The sequence below is a fragment of the Anabrus simplex genome, chromosome 1 (genome assembly GCF_040414725.1).
Source record: "Anabrus simplex isolate iqAnaSimp1 chromosome 1, ASM4041472v1, whole genome shotgun sequence".
In the NCBI taxonomy this organism is placed as follows: domain Eukaryota; kingdom Metazoa; phylum Arthropoda; class Insecta; order Orthoptera; family Tettigoniidae; genus Anabrus; species Anabrus simplex.
In genome coordinates, this window is record NC_090265.1 from 44675872 (window position 1) to 44691531 (window position 15660).

Consider the following 15660-nt stretch of genomic DNA (forward strand, 5'->3'; position numbering starts at 1 on the left):
GGGAACTTTATTCCATTTGGTATTGTGAACTTCTCCAGAGGCAGGTACGAAAGGGTAGCGTGGCCGAGCGGTCCAAGGCGCTGGTTTTAGGCACCAGTCCGAAAGGGCGTGGGTTCGAATACCACCGCTGCCAACACTTTTCTACTTTAGTAAGAACGATCACTTCGGTTTATTATGCAATCCTCGTCGTTTTTTGTTCAATTGTGCAAGATCTTCAATGAGTATTCTGTAGCTCTTATGTGTAATTTGCAAATTGCTTACCTTCATTTAACTGTGAACAGTCCCCAGCTATTTAATATTTCCTGGCAGCGGTGGGATTCGAACCCACGCCCTTTCGGACTGGTGCCTTAAACCAGCGCCTTAGACCGCTCGGCCACGCTACCGGCGTCTTAGCAGTTAGTGCGGACAACTGACAACGTCCTGTTGTCGTTAACATTCTGATAATGTACACTATAATATTCCTTAACAATGAAAGTTCAGTTCGCCTCTGTATCGTAGTAGGCCTAGTTAGCGTGATTAGCCGCGACCTCCAGACGCCAGGGTTCGATTCACGGCTCTGGTATCCTTGAAGTGGTTTTCGGTGGTTTCCCAATTCTACTCCACCGGTCGAGTTGGCGTGGGGTTAGGAGCGCGCAGATGTGAGCTCGCATCCGGAGGAAGTGAGTTGAAACCCCACTGTCGGCAGCCCTGAAGATGGTTTTCTTTGGTTTCCCATATTCACACCAGGCAAATGCTAGGGCTGTACCTTATTTAAGGCCACGGCCGCTTCCTTCCCATTCCTGGGCGTTTCCTCTCCCATCGTCGCCGTAAGACTTAAGTGTGTTTGCGCGACGCAAAGCGAGAAGCAATAATTGAAAAAAAGCACTTCTACTCCAGGCAAATGCCAGCACGATACATAACTTAAGGCCATGGCCACATCCCTCTCTCTAAATGGCTGACCCTTTAAATATTCTCACGCTTTGCGTCAGCCCCATGAATTCCTTTTGTGTTCGTATGGCGAAGAACATTTCAAGATTTAATGTTTTTTTAAAGCTGTCAGCAAGTCTTAACTGGGTCTGAAAGCTTAACACCCGTATGTGATGTGGATTGCCATAATGCGGTATATATACGATTTATCAATATTTTACGGTAAGCTTTTAACATTCAAAGACCGAACATTCCTGCTTACTGGCCATGGGTACTTAGTGCAAGGCGCAAGTATACTTCCACGACCGTAATTCGGTAACGACATTGAGGTTGAGCCAGACGTCCTCCTGAATACTATGGTGATGTGATGGTGAGGGCCGACGTAAAAAAAATCGGGTGTTGGTATGCGAGGATCCTGACGGGGTGGAAGGCGTACGTTTGGTTTTAATGCTGTTTTATCGTATGTTGTGTAAAAAATACAAGGCACCCCTTAAATATATGTGTTTATCTACCTGTAGGCCTACAGTTGAAGATGTTCCGTAAAACTACCTCTCTCCACAATCTATATCCATTAATAGAGATGGATAGTTTTATTTCCTCTCGGCAACAGTATGCCATAAAGTGTTAGGCATGGCAGTTGAGGAAGCCTAGGCGAAGTACTGGTCCTACTCAGAAGTTGTATGCCGTTCCTAAGTACATTGCTCCAGGACACTACCCTAGATGCGGAAGAGTTAAGATCCCCCGCTGTGTCAGAGGGAAAAACCAACCCTGGATGGTAAAGGAATTAAGGTAGGAAGAAGAATAGCCAGATCTTGCCATGTAAACTCACGCGTCCCTAAATGTAATACTTGCCAGTGCCCTAGCAGCCATGATTTAGAACGTGAAATTACATATATTCCTGGCCAGGGAGCGTGATGTGTAAGACATATTTTAGAAAGGTTAGAATATGGGAACTTTATTCCATTTGGTATTGTGAACTTCTCCAGAGGTAGGTACGAAAGGGTAGCGTGGCCGAGCGGTCTATGGCGCTGGTTTTAGGCACCAGTCCGAAAGGGCGTGGGTTCGAATCCCACCGCTGCCAACACTTTTCTACTTTAGTAAGAACGATCACTTCGGTTTATTATGCAATCCTCGTCGTTTTTTGTTCAATTGTGCAAGATCTTCAATGAGTATTCTGTAGCTCTTATGTGTAATTTGCAAATTGCTTACCTTCATTTAACTGTGAACAGTCCCCAGCTATTTAAAATTTCCTGGCAGCGGTGGGATTCGAAACCACGCCCTTTCGGACTGGTGCCTTAAACCAGCGCCTTAGGGTGCGTACACACTTGCGAGCATCTTGTGAGCCGAGCGCCTCGCGAGCCGCTCATGAGCCGCTCGTGAAAAAATTAAATGTCCGAGCGGCTCGCGAGCACTGCTTGAGCCATTTGCTCGCCGATTGCTCGCCATTTGGAAGCAGGATCAGTCTGTGAATTCCATGCAAATATTTCTTCTGGGCATGAAACTCTGCTTGCTGTGATGGTAGCAAGTGGCGCAGCTATGATTATAGCCTATTTAAATAAGCAAAAGAAACCTCGTCGGTATTGGCGCACTGAGCTGTACAAAAAGCGGACTGGGTTCGAATTAATGTTGGACATGAAGTTCCAGAGCGTTAGTGGTCAATACAAAAATTTCACCAGGATGTCACCTACTGATTTTGATAATTTACTGAACAGAATAGGTCACAAAATTTCAAGACAGGAAACGTACCTTCGCTCCCCGATTTCTGCTCAAGACAGGTTCGTACTTATTTTCCTTGACTTGTGATAGTACATATATCACACCCCCGAATTATATGTACAAGTTAGAGATTTTATTGTCAGTATTCGATTTATTATTATTATTATTATTATTATTATCATTATTATTATTATCAGTATTTCATTTGTATATTTTGCCATTTATATTGGTAAGCTGGAAGATATCCACATATGTAGGTATGAGTAATTTGTTTTGCACGAGTGGGGAAACATTGCTTTAATAACTCTGGTAATTTGGTTGAGTCATGTGGCTACCCCAGTGTTTGTTGTGATGTACTTGTGTCGGGATATTCCATGAGTCATGTAAATATCCCAGTGTCTGATGAGATGTGTTTGTTGATGTTGTTGTACTAGGGAAGTTCGGTGAGTCATTTAATAAACCCGAGTGTTTGTTATTGTCTTGGAACCTAGTATGAGTTCAGGGCATGGTATTGACCAGTAGAGATCACTCATGATTGGCGGGCAAGCACCAATCCAGACGTATCATCTGAGAGGTGGGGGATGTTGATGTCTATAAAGGTTGATCATACGGCGGCAACCGGGGACATTTTAATGTAACTACTACAACTACAAGCAGTAACACTGTATGAAGGAACGACAACTGACACTGTACGGGAAGGAAGTGGTGCTGATACACGGTACTGGAGTGGCACGGCTGCAATGGACTGGATTTCAAACGTTCGTGGAGCGTAGTCTTGTTATGTTCGTGGAAAGTGGCTGATTCTGGAGAGTGCTTGCGCATTAAGTATTGTAGCACTTGTGGCGGCCTAGCATTATATGTTGGTGAAAGCTATCTCAGACTTTCCATAATTTATGTTGAGGATCGACAGACGTGTGTATATATCTTTACAACAAGTGTTAAAATATATGAACACAGTAGTACAAGGTACAGTATCTGTGTGATGTGATAACTGCCGATTATGAGAATCGGTAAGTCGAATTGATATATAGACAGTGAAGGGTATTTATCTTCATACATGTACATTGTTCATCGGACTATCTACAAATGGTAGCCTAGTTCTCGCTTTCGTTTTCCCACGGTTTTCATTATTGTTGTTGTTGTTGTAAATATGGAGTCTTCCAGTAATATTTTATGTGTGTATTATATGTATAATGTTGTGTGTTGATGAGGTGCTCATGCACGGATTTTGTTAAGAATATAGTTAGCTATTTTAGAATCAGTGGAGTTATTGATGAACCTAGGTGCAGTTCCTACCTAATTAGTCGTTTTCAGGAGGTTAGGTAAGGCCTGCAGCAGATGTACCAGTACGCAGCATTATGTACACGCCCTGAGATATAAAGTTTATCATGCTCTTATCTAAATTCGAGGGATCCATTCTGGTGAACTCTGGCGCCCATACTACGGACATTTCGGTTAATTATGCTTAGTAATTTTATTAAGTTTTCGAGTCATTTTATTTATATATTTTTTCATGATTTTATTTATCAGTAATCATCAAAAAAGTTACAAACTTTCTAACAAATTTTTAAATTAATTTTTTAGCTCATATAATTTTGAACCACGTTCACGTTTTTGTAATAGTACCTATTTATAGTTATCTTTTTTGACTTTTTCATTAAGGGATTTGTTCGATTTCTGAATTACATGTGTACTTAACATTTCAGGTTAGCAGTAACTTTACGCTTCCTTGCCACAGGAGATTCGTACACTAGCCTTCAGTACCTGAATTGATTGAATACGGTATTGTATAGGTACTACCTATTGAATTGCAACCTGTGTTCACTTTTGATATTTATTGATTATTATATCATTACTTGTTTACTACAGTTGTTATTTTAAACAGATAATAAATGAATACATCATGTACAAAAAGGAAGTTCAAGCTTCATTTTATTTAAACACGAGAACTTACCTTTTCCAGTAGTTCGACTGTTTTTTTCTTTGCGCTTTTCCCTCCGGAGTGATGCCAAGAAAGAAATAATTTTCTTTTTACATTCATCCGCGGGTCGTCCAATTGTTGTGTCAATATCCCACCACGCATCCTCTTTCACATTCTTTTTAAAGTGATCACCACTTTTCGGGTCCCACAAAACAGAATGTGTCCGATAAGTGTCTATTAAAATAAGCACATCTTCATCCGACCAGGCCGCCGTGCTCACGGGATGCTCACTTTGCCGTACACACTTGCGAGCACGTTCCTTGGCCGTCCACACTGAACGCGAGCATCCCTTTGTGCTCGCCTAGAAAACCGACTCCAGTCGGCTCGCAGCGAGTGGCTCAAAACATGCTCGCTTTACGCTCGTTACCCCGTACACACTTGCGAGCATCGTAGTGTGAGCGGCTCGCGAGCCACTCGGCTCGCAAGATGCTCGCAAGTGTGTACGCGCCTTTAGACCGCTCGGCCACGCTACCGGCGTCTTAGCAGTTAGTGCGGACAACTGACAACGTCCTGTTGTCGTTAACATTCTGATAATGTACTTTATATTATTCCTTAACAATGAAAGTTCAGTTCGCTTCTGTAGCGTAGTAGTTAGCGTGATTAGCTGCGACCTCCAGAGGCCAGGGTTCGATACACGGCTCTGGTATCCTTGAAGTGGTTTTCGGTGGTTTCCCAATTCTACTCCACCGATCGAGTTGGCGTGGGGTTAGGAGCGCGCAGCTGTGAGCGCGCATCCGGAGGAAGTTAGTTGAAACCCCACTGTCGGCAGCCCTGAAGATGGTTTTCTTTGGTTTCCCATATTCACACCAGGCAAATGCTAGGGCTGTACCTTATTTAAGGCCACGGCCGCTTCCTTCCCATTCCTGGGCGTTTCCTCTCCCATCGTCGCCTTAAGACTTAAGTGTGTTTGCGCGACGCAGAGCGAGAAGCAATAATTGAAAAAAAGCACTTCTACTCCAGGCAAATGCCAGCACGATACATAACTTAAGGCCATGGCCACATCCCTCTCTCTAAATGGCTGACCCTTTAAGTCCTCTCACTCTTTGCGTCAGCCCCATGAATTTCTTTTGTGTTCGTATGGCGAAGAACATTTCGAGATTTAAAGTTTTTTTAAAGCTGTCAGCAAGTCTTAACTGGGTCTGAAAGCTTAACACCCGTATGTGATGTGGATTGCCATAATGCGGTATATATACGATTTATCAATATTTTACGGTAAGCTTTTAACATTCAAAGACCGAATATTCCTGCTTACTGGCAATGGGTACCTAGTGCAAGGCGCAAGTATACTTCCACGACCGTAATTCGGTAACGACATTGAGGTTGAGCCAGACGTCCTCCTGAATACTATGGTGATGTGATGGTGAGGGCCGACGTAAAAAAAATCGGGTGTTGGTATGCGAGGATCCTGACGGGGTGGAAGGCGTACGTTTGGTTTTAATGCTGTTTTATCATATGTTGTGTAAAAAATACAAGGCACCCCTTAAATATATGTGTTTATCTACCTGTAGGCCTACAGTTGAAGATGTTCCGTAAAACTACCTCTCTCCATAATCTATATCCATTAATAGAGATGGATAGTTTTATTTCCTCTCGGCAACAGTATGCCGTAAAGGGTTAGGCATGGCAGTTGAGGAAGCCTAGGCGAAGTACTGGTCCTACTCAGAAGTTGTATGCCGTTCCTAAGTACCTTGCTCCAGGACACTACCCTAGATTCGGAAGAGTTAAGATCCCCCGCTGTGTCAGAGGGAAAAACCAACCCTGGGTGGTAAAGGAATTAAGGTAGGAAGAAGAATAGCCAGATCTTGCCATGTAAACTCACGCGTCCCTAAATGTAATACTTGCCAGTGCCCTAGCAGCCATGATTTAGAACGTGAAATTACATATATTCCTGGCCAGGGAGCATGATGTGTAAGACATATTTTAGAAAGGTTAGAATATGGGAACTTTATTCCATTTGGTATTGTGAACTTTTCCAGAGGTAGGTACGAAAGGGTAGGGTGGCCGAGCGGTCAAAGGCGCTGGTTTTAGGAACCAGTCCGAAAGGGCGTGGGTTCGAATCCCACCGCTGCCAACACTTTTCTACTTTAGTAAGAACGATCACTTCGGTTTATTATGCAATCCTCGTCGTTTTTTGTTCAATTGTGCAAGATCTTCAATGAGTATTCTGTAGCTCTTATGTGTAATTTGCAAATTGCTTACCTTCATTTAACTGTGAAAAGTCCCCAGCTATTTAAAATTTCCTGTCAGCGGTGGGATTCGAACCCACGCCCTTTCGGACTGGTGCCTTAAACAAGCGCCTTAGACCGCTCGGCCACGCTACCGGCGTCTTAGCAGTTAGTGCGGACAACTGACAACGTCCTGTTGTCGTTAACATTCTGATAATGTACACTATATTATTCCTTAAAAATGAAAGTTCAGTTCGCCTCTGTAGCGTAGTAGTTAGCGTGATTAGCTGCGACCTCCAGAGGCCAGGGTTCGATTCACGGCTCTGGTATCCTTGAATTGGTTTTCGGTGGTTTCCCAATTCTACTCCACCGGTCGAATTGGCGGGGGGTTAGGAGCGCGCAGCTGTGAGCTCGCATCCGGAGGAAGTGAGTTGAAACCCCACTGTCGGCAGCCCTGAAGATGGTTTTCTTTGGTTTCCCATATTCACACCAGGCAAATGCTAGGGCTGTACCTTATTTAAGGCCACGGCCGCTTCCTTCCCAATCCTGGGCGTTTCCTCTCCCATCGTCGCCGTAAGACTTAAGTGTGTTTGCGCGACGCAAAGCGAGAAGCAATAATTGAAAAAAAGCACTTCTACTCCAGGCAAATGCCAGCACGATACATAACTTAAGGCCATGGCCACATCCCTCTCTCTAAATGGCTGACCCTTTAAGTCTTCTCACTCTTTGCGTCAGCCCCATGAATTTCTTTTGTGTTCGTATGGCGAAGAACATTTCAAGATTTAATGTTTTTTTAAAGCTGTCAGCAAGTCTTAACTGGGTCTGAAAGCTTAACACCCGTATGTGATGTGGATTGCCATAATGCGGTATATATACGATTTATCAATATTTTACGGTAAGCTTTTAACATTCAAAGACCGAACATTCCTGCTTACTGGCCATGGGTACTTAGTGCAAGGCGCAAGTATACTTCCACGACCGTAATTCGGTAACGACATTGAGGTTGAGCCAGACGTCCTCCTGAATACTATGGTGATGTGATGGTGAGGGCCGACGTAAAAAAAATCGGGTGTTGGTATGCGAGGATCCTGACGGGGTGGAAGGCGTACGTTTGGTTTTAATGCTGTTTTATCATATGTTGTGTAAAAAATACAAGGCACCCCTTAAATATATGTGTTTATCTACCTGTAGGCCTACAGTTGAAGATGTTCCGTAAAACTACCTCTCTCCACAATCTATATTCATTAATAGAGATGGATAGTTTTACTTCCTCTCGGCAACAGTATGCCATAAAGGGTTAGGCATGGCAGTTGAGGAAGCCTAGGCGAAGTACTGGTCCTACTCAGAAGTTGTATGCCGTTCCTAAGTACTTTGCTCCAGGACACTACCCTAGATGCGGAAGAGTTAAGATCCCCCGCTGTGTCAGAGGGAAAAACCAACCCTGGATGGTAAAGGAATTAAGGTAGGAAGAAGAATAGCCAGATCTTGCCATGTAAACTCACGCGTCCCTAAATGTAATACTTGCCAGAGCCCTAGCAGCCATGATTTAGAACGTGAAATTACATATATTCCTGGCCAGGGAGCATGATGTGTAAGACATATTTTAGAAAGGTTAGAATATGGGAACTTTATTCCATTTGGTATTGTGAACTTCTCCAGAGGTAGGTTTGTAAGGTTAGCGTGGCCGAGCGGTCTAAGGCGCTGGTTTTAGGCACCAGTCCGAAAGGGCGTGGGTTCGAATCCCACCGCTGCCAAAAATTTTATACTTTAGTAAGAACGATCACTTCGGTTTATTATGCAATCCTCGTCGTTTTTTGTTCAATTGTGCAAGATCTTCAATGAGTATTCTGTAGCTCTTATGTGTAATTTGCAAATTGCTTACCTTCATTTAACTGTGAACAGTCCCCAGCTATTTAAAATTTCCTGGCAGCGGTGGGATTCGAACCCACGCCCTTTCGGACTGGTGCCTTAAACCAGCGCCTTAGACCGCTCAGCCACGCTACCGGCGTCTTAGCAGTTAGTGCGGACAACTGACAACGTCCTGTTGTCGTTAACATTCTGATAATGTACACTATATTATTCCTTAACAATGAAAGTTCAGTTCGCCTCTGTAGCGTAGTAGTTAGCGTGATTAGCCGCGACCTCCAGACGCCAGGGTTCGATTCACGGCTCTGGTATCCTTGAAGTGGTTTTCGGTGGTTTCCCAATTCTACTCCACCGGTCGAGTTGGCGTGGGGTTAGGAGCGCGCAGATGTGAGCTCGCATCCGGAGGAAGTGAGTTGAAACTCCACTGTCGGCAGCCCTGAAGATGGTTTTCTTTGGGTTCCCATATTCACACCAGGCTGTACCTTATTTAAGGCCATGGCCGCTTCCTTCCCATTCCTGGGCGTTTCCTCTCCCATCGTCGCCGTAAGACTTAAGTGTGTTTGCACGACGCAAAGCGAGAAGCAATAATTGAAAAAAAAGCACTTCTACTCCAGGCAAATGCCAGCACGATACATAACTTAAGGCCATGGCCACATCCCTCTCTTTAAATGGCTGACCCTTTAAGTCTTCTCACTCTTTGCGTCGGCCCCATGAATTTCTTTTGTGTTCGTATGGCGAAGAACATTTCAAGATTTAATGTTTTTTTAAAGCTGTCAGCAAGTCTTAACTGGGTCTGAAAGGTTAACACCCGTATGTGATGTGGATTGCCATAATGCGGTGTATATACGATTTATCAATATTTTACGGTAAGCTTTTAACATTCAAAGACCGAACTTTCCTGCTTACTGGCCATGGGTACTTAGTGCAAGGCGCAAGTATACTTCCACGACCGTAATTCGGTAACGACATTGAGGTTGAGCCAGACGTCCTCCTGAATACTATGGTGATGTGATGGTGAGGGCCGACGTAAAAAAAATCGGGTGTTGGTATGCGAGGATCCTGACGGGGTGGAAGGCGTACGTTTGGTTTTAATGCTGTTTTATCATATGTTGTGTAAAAAATACAAGGCACCCCTTAAATATATGTGTTTATCTACCTGTAGGCCTACAGTTGATGATGTTCCGTAAAACTACCTCTCTCCACAATCTATATTCATTAATAGAGATGGATAGTTTTATTTCCTCTCGGCAACAGTATGCCACAAAGGGTTAGGCATGGCAGTTGAGGAAGCCGAGGCGAAGTACTGGTCCTACTCACAAGTTGTATGCCGTTTCTAAGTACTTTGCTCCAGGACACTACCCTAGATGCGGAAGAGTTAAGATCCCCCGCTGTGTCAGAGGGAAAAACCAACCTTGGATGGTAAAGGAATTAAGGTAGAAAGAAGAATAGCCAGATCTTGCCATGTAAACTCACGCGTCCCTAAATGTAATACTTGCCAGAGCCCTAGCAGCCATGATTTAGAACGTGAAATTACATATATTCCTGGCCAGGGAGCATGATGTGTAAGACATATTTTAGAAAGGTTAGAATATGGGAACTTTATTCCATTTGGTATTGTGAAGTTCTCCAGAGGTAGGTACGAAAGGGTAGCGTGGCCGAGCGGTCCAAGGCGCTGGTTTTAGGCACCAGTCCGAAAGGGCGTGGGTTCGAGTCCCACCGCTGCCAACACTTTTCTACTTTAGTAAGAACGATCACTTCGGTTTATTATGCAATCCTCGTCGTTTTTTGTTCAATTGTGCAAAATCTTCAATGAGTATTCTGTAGCTCTTATGTGTAATTTGCAAATTGCTTACCTTCATTTAACTGTGAACAGTCCCCAGCTATTTAAAATTTCCTGGCAGCGGTGGGATTCGAACCCACGCCCTTTCGGACTGGTGCCTTAAACCAGCGCCTTAGACCGCTCGGCCACGCTACCGGCGTCTTAGCAGTTAGTGCGGACAACTGACAACGTCCTGTTGTCGTTAACATTCTGATAATGTACACTATATTATTCCTTAAAAATGAAAGTTCAGTTCGCCTCTGTAGCGTAGTAGTTAGCTTGATTAGCTGCGACCTCCAGAGGCCAGGGTTCGATTCACGGCTCTGGTATCCTTGAGGTGGTTTTCGGTGGTTTCCCAATTCTACTCCACCGGTCGAATTGGCGTGGGGTTAGGAGCGCGCAGCTGTGAGCTCGCATCCGGAGGAAGTGAGTTGAAACTCCACTGTCGGCAGCCCTGAAGATGGTTTTCTTTGGTTTCCCATATTCACACCAGGCAAATACTAGGGCTGTACCTTATTTAAGGCCACGGCCGCTTCCTTCCCATTCCTGGGCGTTTCCTCTCCCATCGTCGCCGTAAGACTTAAGTGTGTTTGCGCGACGCAAAGCGAGAAGCAATAATTGAAAAAAAGCACTTCTACTCCAGGCAAATGCCAGCACGATACATAACTTAAGGCCATGGCCACATCCCTCTCTCTAAATGGCTGACCCTTTAAGTCTTCTCACTCTTTGCGTCAGCCCCATGAATTTCTTTTGTGTTCGTATGGCGAAGAACATTTCAAGATTTAATGTTTTTTTAAAGCTGTCAGCAAGTCTTAACTGGGTCTGATAGGTTAACACTCGTATGTGATGTGGATTGCCATAACGCGGTATATATACGATTTATCAATATTTTACGGTAAGCTTTTAACATTCAAAGACCGAACATTCCTGCTTACTGGCCATGGGTACTTAGTGCAAGGCGCAAGTATACTTCCACGACCGTAATTCGGTAACGACATTGAGGTTGAGCCAGACGTCCTCCTGAATACTATGGTGATGTGATGGTGAGGGCCGACGTAAAAAAAATCGGGTGTTGGTATCCGAGGATCCTGACGGGGTGGAAGGCGTACGTTTGGTTTTAATGCTGTTTTATCATATGTTGTGAAAAAAATACAAGGCACCCCTTAAATATATGTGGTAATCTACCTGTAGGCCTACAGTTGAAGATGTTCCGTAAAACTACCTCTCTCCACAATCTATATTCATTAATAGAGATGGATAGGTTTATTTCCTCTCGGCAACAGTATGCCATAAAGGGTTAGGCATGGCAGTTGAGGAAGCCTAGGCGAAGTACTGGTCCTACTCAGAAGTTGTAAGCCGTTCCTAAGTACTTTGCTCCAGGACACTACCGTAGATGCGAAAGAGTTAAGATCCCCCGCTGTGTCAGAGGGAAATAACCAACCCTGGATGGTAAAGGAATTAAGGTAGGAAGAAGAATAGCCAGATCTTGCCATGTAAACTCACGCGTCCCTAAATGTAATACTTGCCAGAGCCTTAGCAGCCATGATTTAGAACGTGAAATTACATATATTCCTGGCCAGGGAGCATGATGTGTAAGACATATTTTAGAAAGGTTAGAATATGGGAACTTTATTCCATTTGGTATTCTGAACTTCTCCAGAGGTAGCTGCGAAATGGTAGCGTGGCCGGGCGGTCTAAGGCGCTGGTTTTAGGCACCAGTCCGAAAGGGCGTGGGTTCGAATCCCACCGCTGCCAACACTTTTCTACTTTAGTAAGAACGATCACTTCGGTTTATTATGCAATCCTCGTCGTTTTTTGTTCAATTGTGCAAGATTTTCAATGAGTATTCTGTAGCTCTTATGTGTAATTTGCAAATTGCTTACCTTCATTTAACTGTGAACAGTCCCCAGCTATTTAAAATTTCCTGGCAGCGGTGGGATTCGAACCCACGCCCTTTCGGACTGGTGACTTAAACAAGCGCCTTAGACCGCTCGGATACGCTACCGGCGTCTTAGCAGTTAGTGCGGACAACTGACAACGTCCTGTTGTCGTTAACATTCTGATAATGTACACTATATTATTATTTAACAATGAAAGTTCAGTTCGCCTCTGTAGCGTAGTAGTTAGCGTGATTAGCTGCGACCTCCAGAGGCCAGGGTTCGATTCACGGCTCTGGTATCCTCGAAGTGGTTTTCGGTGGTTTCCCAATTCTACTCCACCGGTCGAGTTGGCGTGGGGTTAGGAGCACGCAGCTGTGAGCTCGCATCCGCAGGAAGTGAGTTGAAACCCCACTGTCGGCAGCCCTGAAGATGGTTTTCTTTGGTTTCCCATATTCACACCAGGCAAATGCTAGGGCTATACCTTATTTAAGGCCGCGGCCGCTTCCTTCCCATTCCTGGGCGTTTCCTCTCCCATCGTCGCCGTAAGACTTAAGTGTGTTTGCGCGACGCAAAGCGAGAAGCAATAATTGAAAAAAAAGCACTTCTACTCCAGGCAAATGCCAGCACGATACATAACTTAAGGCCATGGCCACATCCCTCTCTCTAAATGGCTGACCCTTTAAATCTTCTCACTCTTTGCGTCAGCCCCATGAATTTCTTTTGTGTTCGTATGGCGAAAAACATTTCAAGATTTAATGTTTTTTTAAAGCTGTCAGCAAGTCTTAACTGGGTCTGAAAGGTTAACACCCGTATGTGATGTGGATTGCCATAATGCGGTATATATACGATTTATCAATATTTTACGGTAAGCTTTTAACATTCAAAGACCGAACATTCCTGCTTACTGGCCATGGGTACTTAGTGCAAGGCGCAAGTATACTTCCACGACCGTAATTCGGTAACGACATTGAGGTTGAGCCAGACGTCCTCCTGAATACTATGGTGATGTGATGGTGAGGGCCGACGTAAAAAAAATCGTGTGTTGGTATGCGAGGATCCTGACGCGGTGGAAGGCGTACGTTTGGTTTTAATGCTGTTTTATCATATGTTGTGTAAAAAATACAAGGCACCCCTTAAATATATGTGTTTATCTACCTGTAGGCCTACAGTTGAAGATGTTCCGTAAAACTACCTCTCTCCACAATCTATATTCATTAATAGAGATGGATAGTTTTATTTCCTCTCGGCAACAGTATGCCATAAAGGGTTAGGTATGGCAGTTGAGGAAGCCTAGGCGAAGTACAGGTCCTACTAACAAGTTGTATGCCGTTCCTAAGTACTTTGCTCCAGGACACTACCCTAGATGCGGAAGAGTTAAGATCCCCCGCTGTGTCAGAGGGAAAAACCAACCCTGGATGGTAAAGGAATTAAGGTAGGAAGAAGAATAGCCAGATCTTGCCATGTAAACTCACGCGTCCCTAAATGTAATACTTACCAGAGCCCTAGCAGCCATGATTTAGAACGTGAAATTACATATATTCCTGGCCAGGGAGCATGATGTGTAAGACATATTTTAGAAAGGTTAGAATATGGGAACTTTATTCCATTTGGTATTGTGAACTTCTCCAGAGGTAGGTACGTAAGGTTAGCGTGGCCGAGCGGTCTAAGGCGCTGGTTTTAGGCACCAGTCCGAAAGGGCGTGGGGTCGAATCCCACCGCTGCCAACACTTTTCTACTTTAGTAAGAACGATCACTTCGGTTTATTATGCAATCTTCGTCGTTTTTTGTTCAATTGTGCAAGATCTTCAATGAGGATTCTGTAGCTCTTATGTGTAATTTGCAAATTGCTTACCTTCATTTAACTGTGAACAGTCCCCATCTATTTAAAATTTCCTGGCAGCGGTGGGATTCGAACCCACGCCCTTTCGGACTGGTGCCTTACACCAGCGCCTTAGACCGCTCGGCCACGCTACCGGCGTCTTGGCAGTTAGTGCGGACAACTGACAACGTCCTGTTGTCGTTAACATTCTGATAATGTACACTATTTTATTCCTCAACAATGAAAGTTCAGTTCGCCTCTGTAGCGTAGTAGTTAGCGTGATTAGCCGCGACCTCTTGACGCCAGGGTTCGATTCACGGCTCTGGTATCCTTGAAGTGGTTTTCGGTGGTTTCCCAATTCTACTCCACCGGTCGAGTTGGCGTGGGGTTAGGAGCGCGCAGCTGTGAGCTCCCATCCGGAGGAAGTGAGTTGAAACCCCACTGTCGGCAGCCCTGAAGATGGTTTTCTTTGGTTTCCCATATTCACACCAGGCAAATGCTAGGGCTGTACCTTATTTAAGGCCACGGCCGCTTCCTTCCCATTCCTGGGCGTTTCCTCTCCCATCGTCGCCGTAAGACTTAAGTGTGTTTGCACGACGCAAAGCGAGAAGCAATAATTGAAAAAAAGCACTTCTACTCCAGGCAAATGCCAGCACGATACATAACTTAAGGCCATGGCCACATCCCTCTCTTTAAATGGCTGACCCTTTAAGTCTTCTCACTCTTTGCGTCGGCCCCATGAATTTCTTTTGTGTTCGTATGGCGAAGAACATTTCAAGATTTAATGTTTTTTTAAAGCTGTCAGCAAGTCTTAACTGGGTCTGAAAGCTTAACACCCGTATGTGATGTGGATTGCCATAATGCGGTATATATACGATTTATCAATATTTTACGGTAAGCTTTTAACATTCAAAGACCGAACATTCCTGCTTACTGGCCATGGGTACTTAGTGCAAGGCGCAAGTATACTTCCACGACCGTAATTCGGTAACGACATTGAGGTTGAGCCAGACGTCCTCCTGAATACTATGGTGATGTGATGGTGAGGGCCGACGTAAAAAAAATCGGGTGTTGGTATGCGAGGATCCTGACGGGGTGGAAGGCGTACGTTTGGTTTTAATGCTGTTTTATCATATGTTGTGTAAAAAATACAAGGCACCCCTTAAATATATGTGTTTATCTACCTGTAGGCCTACAGTTGAAGATGTTCCGTAAAACTACCTCTCTCCACAATCTATATTCATTAATAGAGATGGATAGTTTTATTTCCTCTCGGCAACAGTATGCCATAAAGGGTTAGGCATGGCAGTTGAGGAAGCCGAGGCGAAGTACTGGTCCTACTCACAAGTTGTATGCAGTTCCTAAGTACTTTGCTCCAGGACACTACCCTAGATGCGGAAGAGTTAAGATCCCCCGCTGTGTCAGAGGGAAAAACCAACCCTGGATGGTAAAGGAATTAAGGTAGGAAGAAGAATAGCCAGATCTTGCCATGTAAACTCACGCGTCCC

The 15660-nt window shown here is 44.5% G+C and overlaps 10 non-coding genes across 10 annotated transcripts; 6 read left to right on the forward strand and 4 right to left on the reverse strand.

The window, feature by feature from the left end:
* The first annotated feature begins 53 nt into the window (after positions 1-53).
* TRNAL-UAG (transfer RNA leucine (anticodon UAG)) lies at positions 54-133 on the forward strand. The gene has a single exon. It is a non-coding gene; the product is annotated as a tRNA-Leu (tRNA).
* Positions 134-303: 170 nt separating this feature from the next.
* TRNAL-AAG (transfer RNA leucine (anticodon AAG)) lies at positions 304-383 on the reverse strand. Its single transcript has one exon. It is a non-coding gene; the product is annotated as a tRNA-Leu (tRNA).
* A 1524-nt stretch (positions 384-1907) lies between these two features.
* TRNAL-UAG (transfer RNA leucine (anticodon UAG)) lies at positions 1908-1987 on the forward strand. Its single transcript has one exon. It is a non-coding gene; the product is annotated as a tRNA-Leu (tRNA).
* A 4607-nt stretch (positions 1988-6594) lies between these two features.
* On the forward strand, positions 6595-6674 carry TRNAL-UAG (transfer RNA leucine (anticodon UAG)). The gene has a single exon. It is a non-coding gene; the product is annotated as a tRNA-Leu (tRNA).
* Positions 6675-8441: 1767 nt separating this feature from the next.
* Positions 8442-8522, forward strand: TRNAL-UAG (transfer RNA leucine (anticodon UAG)). The gene has a single exon. It is a non-coding gene; the product is annotated as a tRNA-Leu (tRNA).
* A 170-nt stretch (positions 8523-8692) lies between these two features.
* Positions 8693-8772, reverse strand: TRNAL-AAG (transfer RNA leucine (anticodon AAG)). Its single transcript has one exon. It is a non-coding gene; the product is annotated as a tRNA-Leu (tRNA).
* Positions 8773-10279: 1507 nt separating this feature from the next.
* TRNAL-UAG (transfer RNA leucine (anticodon UAG)) lies at positions 10280-10359 on the forward strand. The gene has a single exon. It is a non-coding gene; the product is annotated as a tRNA-Leu (tRNA).
* Positions 10360-10529: 170 nt separating this feature from the next.
* TRNAL-AAG (transfer RNA leucine (anticodon AAG)) lies at positions 10530-10609 on the reverse strand. The gene has a single exon. It is a non-coding gene; the product is annotated as a tRNA-Leu (tRNA).
* A 1519-nt stretch (positions 10610-12128) lies between these two features.
* Positions 12129-12208, forward strand: TRNAL-UAG (transfer RNA leucine (anticodon UAG)). Its single transcript has one exon. It is a non-coding gene; the product is annotated as a tRNA-Leu (tRNA).
* Positions 12209-14227: 2019 nt separating this feature from the next.
* On the reverse strand, positions 14228-14307 carry TRNAL-AAG (transfer RNA leucine (anticodon AAG)). Its single transcript has one exon. It is a non-coding gene; the product is annotated as a tRNA-Leu (tRNA).
* Between the last annotated feature and the right edge of the window lie 1353 nt (positions 14308-15660).